Source organism: Lontra canadensis, unplaced genomic scaffold (genome assembly GCF_010015895.1).
Source record: "Lontra canadensis isolate GAN:19392208 unplaced genomic scaffold, GSC_riverotter_1.0 scaffold7, whole genome shotgun sequence".
In the NCBI taxonomy this organism is placed as follows: domain Eukaryota; kingdom Metazoa; phylum Chordata; class Mammalia; order Carnivora; family Mustelidae; genus Lontra; species Lontra canadensis.
In genome coordinates this window covers 13,676,961-13,689,004 of record NW_022631001.1, presented here as the reverse complement: position 1 = coordinate 13,689,004, position 12,044 = coordinate 13,676,961, and positions in this window count along the sequence as shown.

The window sequence follows — 12,044 nt, the reverse complement described above, 5'->3', positions numbered from 1 at the left end:
CACCCTCCCACCATAAATCCGTTAAAGGTCAGAAAAGATAGCTTTTAAAATCCAGAATTCTCTCCCAGCACCAGCAAACAAGAAAGGAGGCAGAAATTGTGATAAAAATCTGAATAGAAAGCCGTTAGGATCACAATGGTAGACAACTCGCGATGAATATTAACATACTCCAAACCACCCTTATGGTAAATTTCTTTGAAGGCAGGTGCAGAGAATCTCCTAGCTCAGAGGAAGCAAATAGGAAGAATACGAGGAGTTGGGAAGCACTCATCAGGGTTATTCATCTTTAAACTGCCCTGTGCACAACAGACCTCTCTCCTCCTCCCTCCGCTTCAGGGAGCTATAGATAGAGGGTAGGGGTCAGGAGAGAGGGCTAAAACACAAAGCTTCATTCTAAAAGGGAAGTCCCTTGTCTGGGGAGGATATCTGCTGGTGTGTGAGGGCCTGTGAGAAGGGAGGGCTGGAAATAACCCTATCCACCTTCCACGGGACACAGAGAGGTAAAAGGCAAAGCTGTTCCTGCCCAGCCTGTCAACTGTGGCTTCACTGAAGTAAAGGCCTCCTTATTTGGGCATCTGGGGATGGGCAAAGGACCAAGAGAGGAGGAGGGTGGACCCCCAGCCCACCTCTCTGACTTCTCCAAGCACCTTACTGGGAAGTCTGTAGTCAAAATGACCTACTCACAGAATCCCTAGTAACCTTCTATTCACCAAAGGAGACTGGAGTGGAAACAGAGAGCTCAAAACTGAAGTGAAAACTTAAACAAAATACCAGCTTAAATGTTCTTAAAACATAGATATGATGAAGAACAAGGAACACCAGGTAGTTGATGAAATTCAAACAGCTCTAAAGAAAAGGATTAACATGAAAGAAAAAAAGGATTAACTTGAACAAACTGAGGGGCACCTGAGTGGCTCAGCTGGTTAAGCGTTGGCCTTCCGCTCAGGTCATGATCTTGGTGTCTTGGGATGAGACTTGCATCAGTCTTCCCTGTTCAGCGAGGGGTCTGTTTCTCCCTCTCCCTCTGCCCCTCTACCCTGCTTGTGTTCGCTCCATCTCTCATTTTCTCTCTTGTGCTCTCTTTCTCTCTCTCAAATAAACAAATAAAAATTTAAAAAATATATATATATGTGTGTAAATATACACAAACCAAAAACTGACTCCAGAGAAGAGACAGATAAAAGGACAGAAGAAAAACGTTTAAAAAATTCTAACAACAACAAAAAAATAATAATAATAAATTCTAAGTAGCATCATCCTTCAAAAGACCTGCAAGTATATTGTAGCAGGCTGCTGTGAAAAAGGAACAAACAACAAACAAACAGGGAATTAAAAATTATGATAGTAAAACTAAAAAAAAAGCAGTAGATGGGATAAATAATGAGTATGGGAAAAACTGGGGATGTTAAGAACCTAAGTGTGAGGAGATGTCCCTGAATATACGGAAACGATCAGGAAAGGAAAATTTGAGAGAGAAATTGAGAGACTACTAGGGACTGAATTGTGTTCCCCTCAAATTCATATATTGAAGCCCTAAACTTGATCTGTATCTGGTGATAGGCCCTGTGAGCAGGTGATAAATGTTACATGAAGTCAATTCATGTATGAATTCACAATTCAATAGGGCTGGTGCCCTTATATAAAGAGGAAAAGACACCACAGCTATCACTCTGCCATATGAGGACACAGTAAGGACATGGCCAGAGGGCAGCTGTCTATAAGCCGGTAAGAGAGCCCTCACTGGAAACTGAATTGGCTAGCAACTTGATCTTAGCCTCCAAAACTGGGAGAAAATAAATTTCTGTTGTATAAGCCACCCAGTTTATAGTATCTGGTTATGACAGCCCAAGCAGAGTAATACAGAGACACAAAGGATTGATTCAGAAGTGCCTCCTTTCATTCAAAAGAAATGCCAGGAAAGAACTGAGAATTGCTGGGGAAGAGATCCACAAAGAAATAATAAAAGAAAACTTCCCCAACCCAAAGAAAGGCTTCAAAACTTCATAGGGCCTGCTAAGTGGCGGACAAGGAACGTTTTCAAAGATGCTTACTTAGACAAATACTTGGGATGTTTCAGAGCCAATAAGACAAAGGAAAAACTGTAAAAGTATTCAGGGAAGAAAAACAAGTTACCTACAAGGAACAAAAATGAGTTGGCTGTCAGACTTCTGAAAGGTTATTCTGAATGCTGGACAGTGATGAAGCAATCACTTCAAACTTTGAAAGAAAATAATTTTGACCTAAAATTATGTACCATGCTAGCCAAACTGGCTTTCCAATGAAGGAGCAAAATCAAGACATTTTCTTTTTATCCTCCAGGTTGGCAAAAGGGAATAAACTTGATGAAATCCAGCACTAGCAAGGTTTAGGGAAAATGGCCCTCTCAGAGTCCATGAGAGTGTTATTTGGTGCCGTCATTTTGACAGGGCAACTTGGAAATATGTATAAACATTTTTCTTTTCCAGCTATCTAACCTAGAGAAGAGCTTATACACATGCACAGGAGCTTATACAGCACTGTGGGGTCAGTAGTGCAGATCCTAGAGTCAGTGTGCTGTGTTCAAATCCCAGCTTGGCCACTTACTAGTTATGAGATTTGGGTAAGATTACCTTAGTGCTTCTCCATTGAAATGGGTATGATAATATGTACTCCCTATTTCATAGGGTTGTTCTGAGAATTGAATGAGTTACAACATGCAAAGTGCTTAGAACAGATCTTTGTACAGATTAAGCATTTGATAAATGAGTATTACTGTCATGCATTCTATAGAGAGATATTAGATGTTATCTAAGTACATTAGACAGTGAAATACTTCCAGTTTCATGCCACTGGAGATAAATGATGCTGCAGTGTTTGATGTGGCACAGTATCAGAGGACCTAATATCCATAAATAAGACAGTGGTACTACCATACTAGGGAATACTGTGCAGCCATTAATCAAAAGGTGGTAGAGGGTATATGGTGACTCAGTCTGTCTGGCAATTGCCTTCGGCTCAGGTCATGATCCCCAGGTTCTGGGACTGGGTCCCACATCGAGCTCCCTACTCAATGGGGACTCTGCTTCTCCCTCTGACCCTACCTCCAACCCCATGCACTCCCTCTCTCACTCTCTCTCAAATAAATAAATAAAATCTTTTAAAAAATTTAAAAACATTTTTAAAAGGTGGTAGAATTATACTAACTCTATGTGCTATCAAGGAAAGATCCCAAGGACATATTGCTAAATGGAGGTAAGGGAGGAAAAAGCAAATTGCTAAACAATGTATATAGATTATCCCATTGAAAATACATGAATGTACCTATTGCACATGTACACAGGGACATACCACTGTAGGGCAAAGCAGGGGGAGCTGTCTGTCCTGAGTGCAGGCAGTAAGGGGGTATAGCAACTGAGGATAATTTAAAATAATAATTTTAAGGGATAACTTGAAAACAATAGTAAATGACAATAAAATCTACTTAATCTGCTTCTTATTATCACCATGAACAATGGAAACAAACAAGTCAGTGATAAAATGCTCCTCCAGCCAGGACAGTCAGCACTTCCTGTCCCCCAAGCCCCTAATCCTGGATGCTACTGCATTTTCCCAAATGCATAGAAAAACTTAGAGCAGAAACTGACAGTACTGACTAAATAGGATAGTTTACAGAAGGAAGAGGGGTTGGGGGGGCGGTGAGCAGGATTTTTACTTTTCAGTTGCTATTCATTTAAAATTGTTTTGCAAAGAATATATTTATTTACTTAGAGTTTGTACTTGTATAGTTAGCACTTTTTTAATTTGAAAAAAAAATAACATGGTAGGCAAAAAGATTTTATTATAGGAAGTCAGAAAAAAATGGAAGCCAATGATCGCCTATAACCACTCCTCCAAATATTTTAGATTATGGAATATGGGTTAGGTATGGTGACTGCATTTTCAGAACTAAAAGTTAGAAACCAGTGACTGCCAAAGAATTTTTGGTACAACTTCTGAGTAGGAGAGGCAGCCTGGGACATCCAGTCTGGGTGCCAATATAATGGAATTTCTGGGACCATCTGATGGTTCATTATTACAAATAGACTGTCTGAAACCAGGCTTGTCCATAAATCCCTAATCCCACTCCATTTTTGGATCCTTTTGGAACTGAGCTCCTCCTGAGAGGATACCAGCTTACAACCTAGCATTCAGCCTGCCTTATCCTGACTCTTCTGAGTTCAAGGCCTTGAACCTTTTGTTCCCCCTGAGATCTGCCAGGAGAGCTGGCAGAGTACTGCTAACTTCTCAGTTGCCACAGCAGCATCCCCAGGAGCACCGTCTGCCCTCACCTGAGAGGGCAGCTGTTTTCCTGACTCTCTATCAGCCCCCTGATTCCCCGCTGGTCTCCCCATCCCAGCCCAGTCACCTTCCAGAACCCCCACACTCCCCACCATCCTTCTCACCTTCCCCATCCCACTCCTTGCATGTCCCTGAGCCAATCTGGCCTGGGCTACTGATACCAACCCTGCTGATACTAGCACAGGCAATCCCAGGCACAGGGTAAGATGAAGCTGTGAAAATGAAATGATGGGGTACAGAAAGGAGGAGGGTAATAGACGCAGAGAAACAGGAAAGAATTTGCCAGGAAACCAGACTGACGTGAGCTGAGTGGAAAAGAGAAGTTGGAGCAAGACTCACAGAACATCTTGGGGCCAGTTAAGGAAGTGGGAGAGAAGTAAGAACTAAATATACACAGCAATTCTAGTTCTAAGCATGAAGAGGGATGTCTAGGTAAATGCATGGATATTCATCACTGAAAAGGACCAAACGAAAGGCCCCCGGGGGCCCCAGAGCTTTCTGTGGGGAATAGGAAAAGAACATGTGTCAGGCAGATGTGCTCCCAACACTGGCTGTGTGACATCAAGCAAATTCCTTAATCCCCTGAGCTTTATCTGTAAAGTTGGGGTTCTTCTAAACATTAAATGAATTCAGGAAGTAAAGCTCTCAGGCCAGCATTCAGTAAAGCTGAATTTCTTTCTCCTTTCATCAAAATGTCGATGGTGATGGTGAAAACTTACCTGCAGCCTCCCACTACCCACCTCATCCTCAGTGTGAGCAGTGGGCACACTAAATAATAGTGAATTAAGATAGCTAATATTAGTTGAGGGCATATTATTTGCAAGCTTTATTCTAAACTCTTTGCAGCATTACCTCAATCCCCACAACCCTACCAGGGAGACAATATTAGTAGTCCTAGTTTACAGGTGAGAAAGTCAAGGCTCAAAGAAGTAATTCATCCAAGGTATATAACTGATAAGAGGCAGAACTAGGATGAGAATCCAGCTCTAATTGCAAAACCCATGCTCTTTACCACTGCACTATAGTCCTTCCCCCTTTAGGAAGGCAGAAAGTAGAGAAAGGTTAAACAAGTAAAGGTCCTATCCGAGGCATTGATGAAGATCAGTTGGAGGATTCCTGTTGTCCTGTTCCCTGTGTGGAAGCGGCTGCTGGAGGAAGCTTCCTAGACTGTTCCCATTTGACCGTGGGATCCAGGAGAGACTACTGCTGAAATGAAGTCATAATACCCTTCCCAACTGTCAGAGATGGGTGACGGCATCCGAAAGCAAGCAGATCACATATGTAACCAGTGCAAATAAATCTGTAGGCAATGGCATTGCCTTGTGTTTAGAAAGTATCTTGCAATAAAGAATGTGGTAACTGAGTCCAAACAGAAGGGTGATGAGTTGGCAGGCCGTCTGGAACGAGCCAAGCTGAAGTTTGCCCATGTGTCTACAGCTCTGGCCGCTCTGATTTTAAATGCTTCATACTGGTTCTGTGGGCAGAAATCCCTGGGATGAAAAAGGTCTGAAGGAGATGCTGCTTAGGGAAGGCCAAAGTACCCAATGAGCAAAAGAAATTACTAGTTAATTCAATAATGCCAGTGACATTAGAGGGTTTCATTAAGTAGCAGTCATCACTACCATGCCATTCACTCACTCATGTATTGGTCCAGGAAACATTTATAGAAAGCCTACTGTGTTTCAGGCCCTGTGCTAGGTTCTGGAACATTATAAAGAGTCCCAGAAGCTTACAGGAAAGTCGGGAGATGGTAGAAAGCAGGCTTTTCCACCACAATTAGGTTAAAGCTCTGCTGTTGCTGAGGGCCTGCCATAGACAACCATGCTGTCCTCCCAGCAGGGAGATGACTGTGCTGATGGGAATCAGGAAATACCTCCTACAATGAGCAAGCAGAAAAGGACTTTAAGAAGTAGTTCAGCTCCCTCACTATGTTAAGAAGGAAGCCATGGGCCTGAGTTGTAAAATCATGACTACACATAGTTTGTATCAACTGAATGGCTCACTCACAAGTGCTGCAGGAATTTAAGGGAGATGAGCATCACTGTGTGTCAAAGAGGGCTTCCTGGAAGACACGGGACTTAAACCAGGCTTTCCTGGAAAGATAAAGGATGTGTGTATGTGCATGTGAAAGAAAGAGAGAGAGAGAGAGGGAAACACCTGGTTTTTAGATATTGAACAAATTGTTTATTATGACTATTTAATTTTCTTTTATCTGGTTTGTTAACTATCCAAAGTCCTTGAGAGCTGACATTTTTTGTTTGTGTGTTTAAGATCTGCTACCAGATATGATAGGATTAGTTGCACAGGCTTCAGAGTCTGACAGACCTGGGGTCAAATCCACACTGCACCATTTTCTAATTGTGTGACCTTAGTTTCCTCATCTGTTAAATGGGGATAATAATGCCTATCATAGGACTGTGTTGAGTGTAAAAGGAAGTAATATACATAAAGCATGTAGCATAGGACCTCATACTCAGGAAACACATAGCATAGCTTCTTAAATATTGTGATCATTACTTACCTGCTTGGACCTTAGTGTATCCTGTATTCATTCAGTTTCTGTTCATTCTTTTATCAAACAGTTAGGCATGGTGCCGGGCACCGCGCTCAATGTGGGACAAGCTGTGTACCAAACAGACATTTTCCCTGTCTGCTCAGGGCAGTTTAAAGGGATGTGAGTCATGTAAACACACAATTATGGTACAATGGAGTTGCACTGTAATGAGGGTGGGTACTAGTTATTATTGGTTAGCTCTGGGAAGACTATGAACTTTAAGGGCTCTACTAGGGCCTTTGGGGAACTGACCTTACCAAGGTGCAGTTGCCCTGAAGACGGAGCTGGAAGATACTCCCACCAGCAAAGTCATTACCACTTCATTTTTATTATTAAGTTTTTTGTTTTAATTCCAATATAGTTAATATACAATGTTGTATTAGTTTCAGGTATATGATATAGTGATTCAACAATTCTATACACTACTCAGTGCTCATCATGAAAATTGTACTCTAAATCCCCTACACCTGGCTGGATGTATTCATCTATCCCCCCAACCCCCCTTTCATAACCATCAGTTTGTTCTCTGTAGTTAAGAGTGTTTCTTGGTGTTTTTCTCCCCACCTCCCCCTGCTCTTTTTTACCCTTTGCTTGTTTGTTTTGTTTCTTAAATTCCACGTATGAGTGAGATACAGTATTTGTCTTTCTTTGACTGACTTATTTTGCTTAGCATTATACCCTCTAGCTCCATCCTTGTTGTGAATGGCAAGATTTCCATCTTTTTATGGCTGAATAATATTCCATCATACTTCTTCTTTATCCATGCATCTATAAATGGATAGTTGGGCTGCTTCCATGATTGGGCAAATAATGCTGCGATAAACATAGGGGTGCACGTATCCCTTTGAATTTGTGTTTTTGGATTTTGGTAAATACCCAGTAGCATAATTACTGAATCATAGGGTTGTTCTATTTTTAACTTTTTGAGGAAACTCCATACTGTCTTTCACAGTGGCTACACCAGTTTGCATTCCAAGCTACAGTGCACAAGGATTTCTTTTTGTCCACATACTCACCAACTTGTTGTTTTCTTGTGTTGTTAATTTTAGCCATTCTGACAGATGTGAGGTGATAACTTGTTGTAGTTTTGATTTGTATCTCTCTGATGATGACTGACATTAAGGCTATTTTCATGATTCTGTTGGCCATATGGATATTTTCTTTGGAAAAATGTCTATTCATGTCTTCTGCACATTTTTTAGTGGATTATTTGTTTTTTGAGGTGTTGAGTTGTATCAGTTCTTTATATATTTTGGATACTAACCCTTGATTGGATACATCATTTGCAAATATCTTCTTCCTTTCAAGTAGGTTGCCTTTTAGTTTTGTTGTTTACTTTGCTGTGCAGAAGCTTTTTATTTTGATGAGTCATTATCATTTCTTGATAGTTCTGTGTTTGCTCCATATTTTGCACAATGTCATTTCCACCTAATAGAATAATCTAGATAGAAAAGGAAGTTCTTTCTTACTCATCCAGCATTCAGCAGAAACTATAAGAAACATTAAAAATACACCTGAGCTTAAGCTCTAGACAATTTCCCTGGCTCTTCTCTCCTAGTGTGTTTAGTACCTGTGGCAGCAAGCCTCCAAATTGGCTCCCAATGATCCCCACCTCCTGCAAGTTACACCCTGGTGTATTCCCCTTCTGCATTGTAACATGGTTGGTCTTTGTGACCAATAGAAAATGGCAGAAGTGTTATCATGGCATGGCTAAGATTAAGTTATACTCTTGGATGCTCTCTCATACATGCTCTCTTTCTCTCGTATGACTTCCCTTGGAGAAAGTCATATCTTGAGCAGACCTATGGAGAGGTTCACGTGGCAAGCAACTGAAGCTTCCTGCCAAAAGCCACATGAGTAGGCTTGGAACTGGATTCCCCAACCCTAGTCAAGTCTTCAGAGACTATGGCCTTGGCCAACAGCTTGACCTCATGAACTATCCAGCTAAGCCATTCCTAGATTCCTGATTCCTAGAATGTATGTGAGGTAATAAATTTCTTGTTATTTTAAGCTACTTAGTGTTGGGGTAATTTGTTTTGCAGCAATAGATAACTAATACAGTGCCCCTCTTCTATGCTTCCCCTGTCATGGTACTTACCACAGTGTGTTGTAATTACCTGTGTATGCTTCCATCTCCTCCTCAGACTGTCAGCTTAATGGATACTGTGTCTTACTGTCTTTGGTTGTCATCACTTGGAACATGCCTAGTCCATAGCAGATGATCAAAAAACTTTGTTGGATGAGTAACTTGCCTTTGTATAGCACATTAGAATTTATAAAGCATTGATGCATTTATACAGTCTTCATGGCACCCCTAGAAGATAACTACTAATATTATCCCCACTCAGCAGATGAGTAAATTGAGGCTCAGTGACTCAATTATCTCACAGCCAATAGTTAATAAAACCAGGACTCAAACCCAAGTAATAATCCAATTCCTAGCCTATGCTCCTTCTTCCAAACCAAACTGCTCTTCATTTAGCTTGTGGGGGAAGAGGGTAGGAGAAAAATTATTCTAAAGAGTGGGGTGCTGTCCAGTCATGATGGAGCTCCATAGAAAGGGCAGTGGACAAGAACATGGCTCATTTATGAATAGGCCAAGTCTCTGTGGGCCTTGCCCACACCCCATATGCAATATTTCATTTAATCATCACAAACCCAAAATAGGAAATCAATCATTATTATTCCTACTTCACAGATGAGAAAACCAAGACAAGATCTCACATATGTTAAATAGTAGAGCTGGAACTCAAGCAAATGTATTCAAACTCCTAGTTCAAGGCTCTTCTTGTCAAACTCAGACTGCTTCTTTTTCCTAGTACTGGACAGTTCAGTTTGGGCCCAGATAGAATTCCTGATTCCAGCAGGGAACAGGGCAAGGTATCACAGAGCCTCAGACAATGAGCAGATGTGACTAATGCAAGGACACTACCTGTGTGGCTATGTTATACCTCACCCTTATGCTGAGCTCCAGTCACTGATTTTCAGGCCCAAGGTCCAAGGTTTCACAAGATCCCTTTTATCAAAGAAAGGAGATATGCCACTGTTGTGGTTAGAGTTATTTTCATTCTGCACGTCTTTAAAATGGGAAAAATATTTATAGTAATGGTTAAATGAGATGATGTATATAGAAATGGCAGGCATGTAATAGGTGTTCACAAGCATGTAAATATTCTTCTCCCTTCTGGCTCTATTACTATAGGACATTTTTAGGACAGGAGCACAAAGCATTTTGTGAACCTCTCTTCTCCCCATAAGCTAAAGTTTTAGCAGCAACAGTGGAAAGCAGAGGGAGAAGAGAATATTTCTGAGGGCTCTGCACAGTCTCCATCCTGAAAGGTGCTCTGTCCTGGGATTTCTGCTTTATGTCAGCTGTGCAGTGGGGCAGGAAGACCTCCATTCTTCGAGGGCAGGTATCATGCTGAGGAGAAAAAGCCCCAGCTGTTCTGTGGGATCTAGTGGAATGTGCCTTGGGGCTTCCTGACGCCTTGCTGGGTTGGGTAAACTTGGCCTGTTGGTTTCCATCCAAGAGACCTTTCACCTTGAGGACTCAGTGACCAGAAAAACATTCCAGAAGCCAATAATTTCTCCAGGGAGCCAGGGAGCAGACAGTTTCTGGGCTAGACACTGGAGACAAACCCATGAGAGGCCTCTGTGTTGAGGGCTCCATCTGATCCCAGGAAATGCAGTACTGGTTCCATGTGCTAGAAGACATAGCTTCCTGCCAGAAAAAGGATCTGGGCTTTGTCTTCATGCACGCCAGCATTTAGATGGGGCTGTCTAGGGTTTCATGGATGGACTGTGGAGATGGCCAGTCCCCAGCTGGAAATCGAAGTGATCCTGACTCTTGCAGTCCTGTTCAATGCAATCCAGAGCAATTAAACAACCAAGTGAGAACCTACCCGGTGCAGGCCTTTAAGAAAGTAGGCAATGTTGTGGAAAGGCCACGGGCTTTGGAGTCTGCATTTGAATTCTAGCTAACTCTGCCAATCTGCTAACTCTGACTTGGGAAAGATATTTAACCTCTTTGCGCCTCAGTTTCTTTATCTATAAAGTAAGAGCAATGTCTACTTTGGAGGGCTGAGGTAAGGATTAAATGAAGTTGTCCTGTGTATAAGGGTATAGAAAAGTGCCTGCTGCCTGATCAGTGCTCAACAAACCGATCTTTATTATTAGGTTTCATGTGGAGATGGATGAGAAGTGAAAACAGCCACAGTAAGGAAAACAGTACATGTAATATTCAATATAACTCCTTTGATTTTTTTCAACTAGCATATACTGTGGAACCTCCTAAGTTCTAGCGACTAAAGATATGAGAACAATGGCTCCAACCTATAAGAACTCAAAATTTTGCACCTGAGAGGGATAAGTAAGCAACTAATTTCAATCACACTTACAAGTGGTCTAAGATAAAGGATAGAAAATGCTGTTGGACCAGAGTGGAGGAGGTGCTCACGTTGTCTGAAGGAGTCAAAAGAGGCCCTGCTGAGGAAGCAACCGTTGGGCTCCACTGGCTGAGTCTTGAAAGATGAACAAGCAGGCATCCAGCAGGTAAAATGAGTGTAGAAGGTCATTGCTGACATCAGGGACAGTGTGTGGCAAAACCACAGAGACTTGAAAGAGTTTGGTTAGAGGAATGGGAACCATGGAGTCACTGGATAGGAGACACATGATAAAGGGCAACCATCAGTCTTGAGAGATACTAAAAAGACCTTGTTTGTCTGCTGAAGGGCTAGGACTTTGCTCTGGAGGCAAAGGGGATTTTAAAGTAAAAAACAAGATGATTAATTTGTTTTTAGGAAAGATAACTGGGCGGTGGATGGGGCGCAAAGGGGAAAGACTAAAGGCTGGGAGACTGGAAGCATATGAAGATAAGAAGCTCATCTGGGTTACATAATCAGGAAGTTGGTGGGGTCTCAGGAAGAGAGGCTAGACCTCTTGGCTCCTGGTCTGAGCTTTTTCGATTAGATTCCTCCCCCTGCCACATCTTTGAAACCTGCCTACTAAGCAAACCTTGACCTAAAATTACAGTGCTCATGTGAACCGGAAAACAAAGCACACCAAATTGCAACCAAGTTTGATTTGGACCAAGGCACCTGCTTTTTATCCATGGTTCATCACAGCATTAAAATAGATTCAAGATTTTTCTGAGCCTTGACTCCCTGAGGTCTAC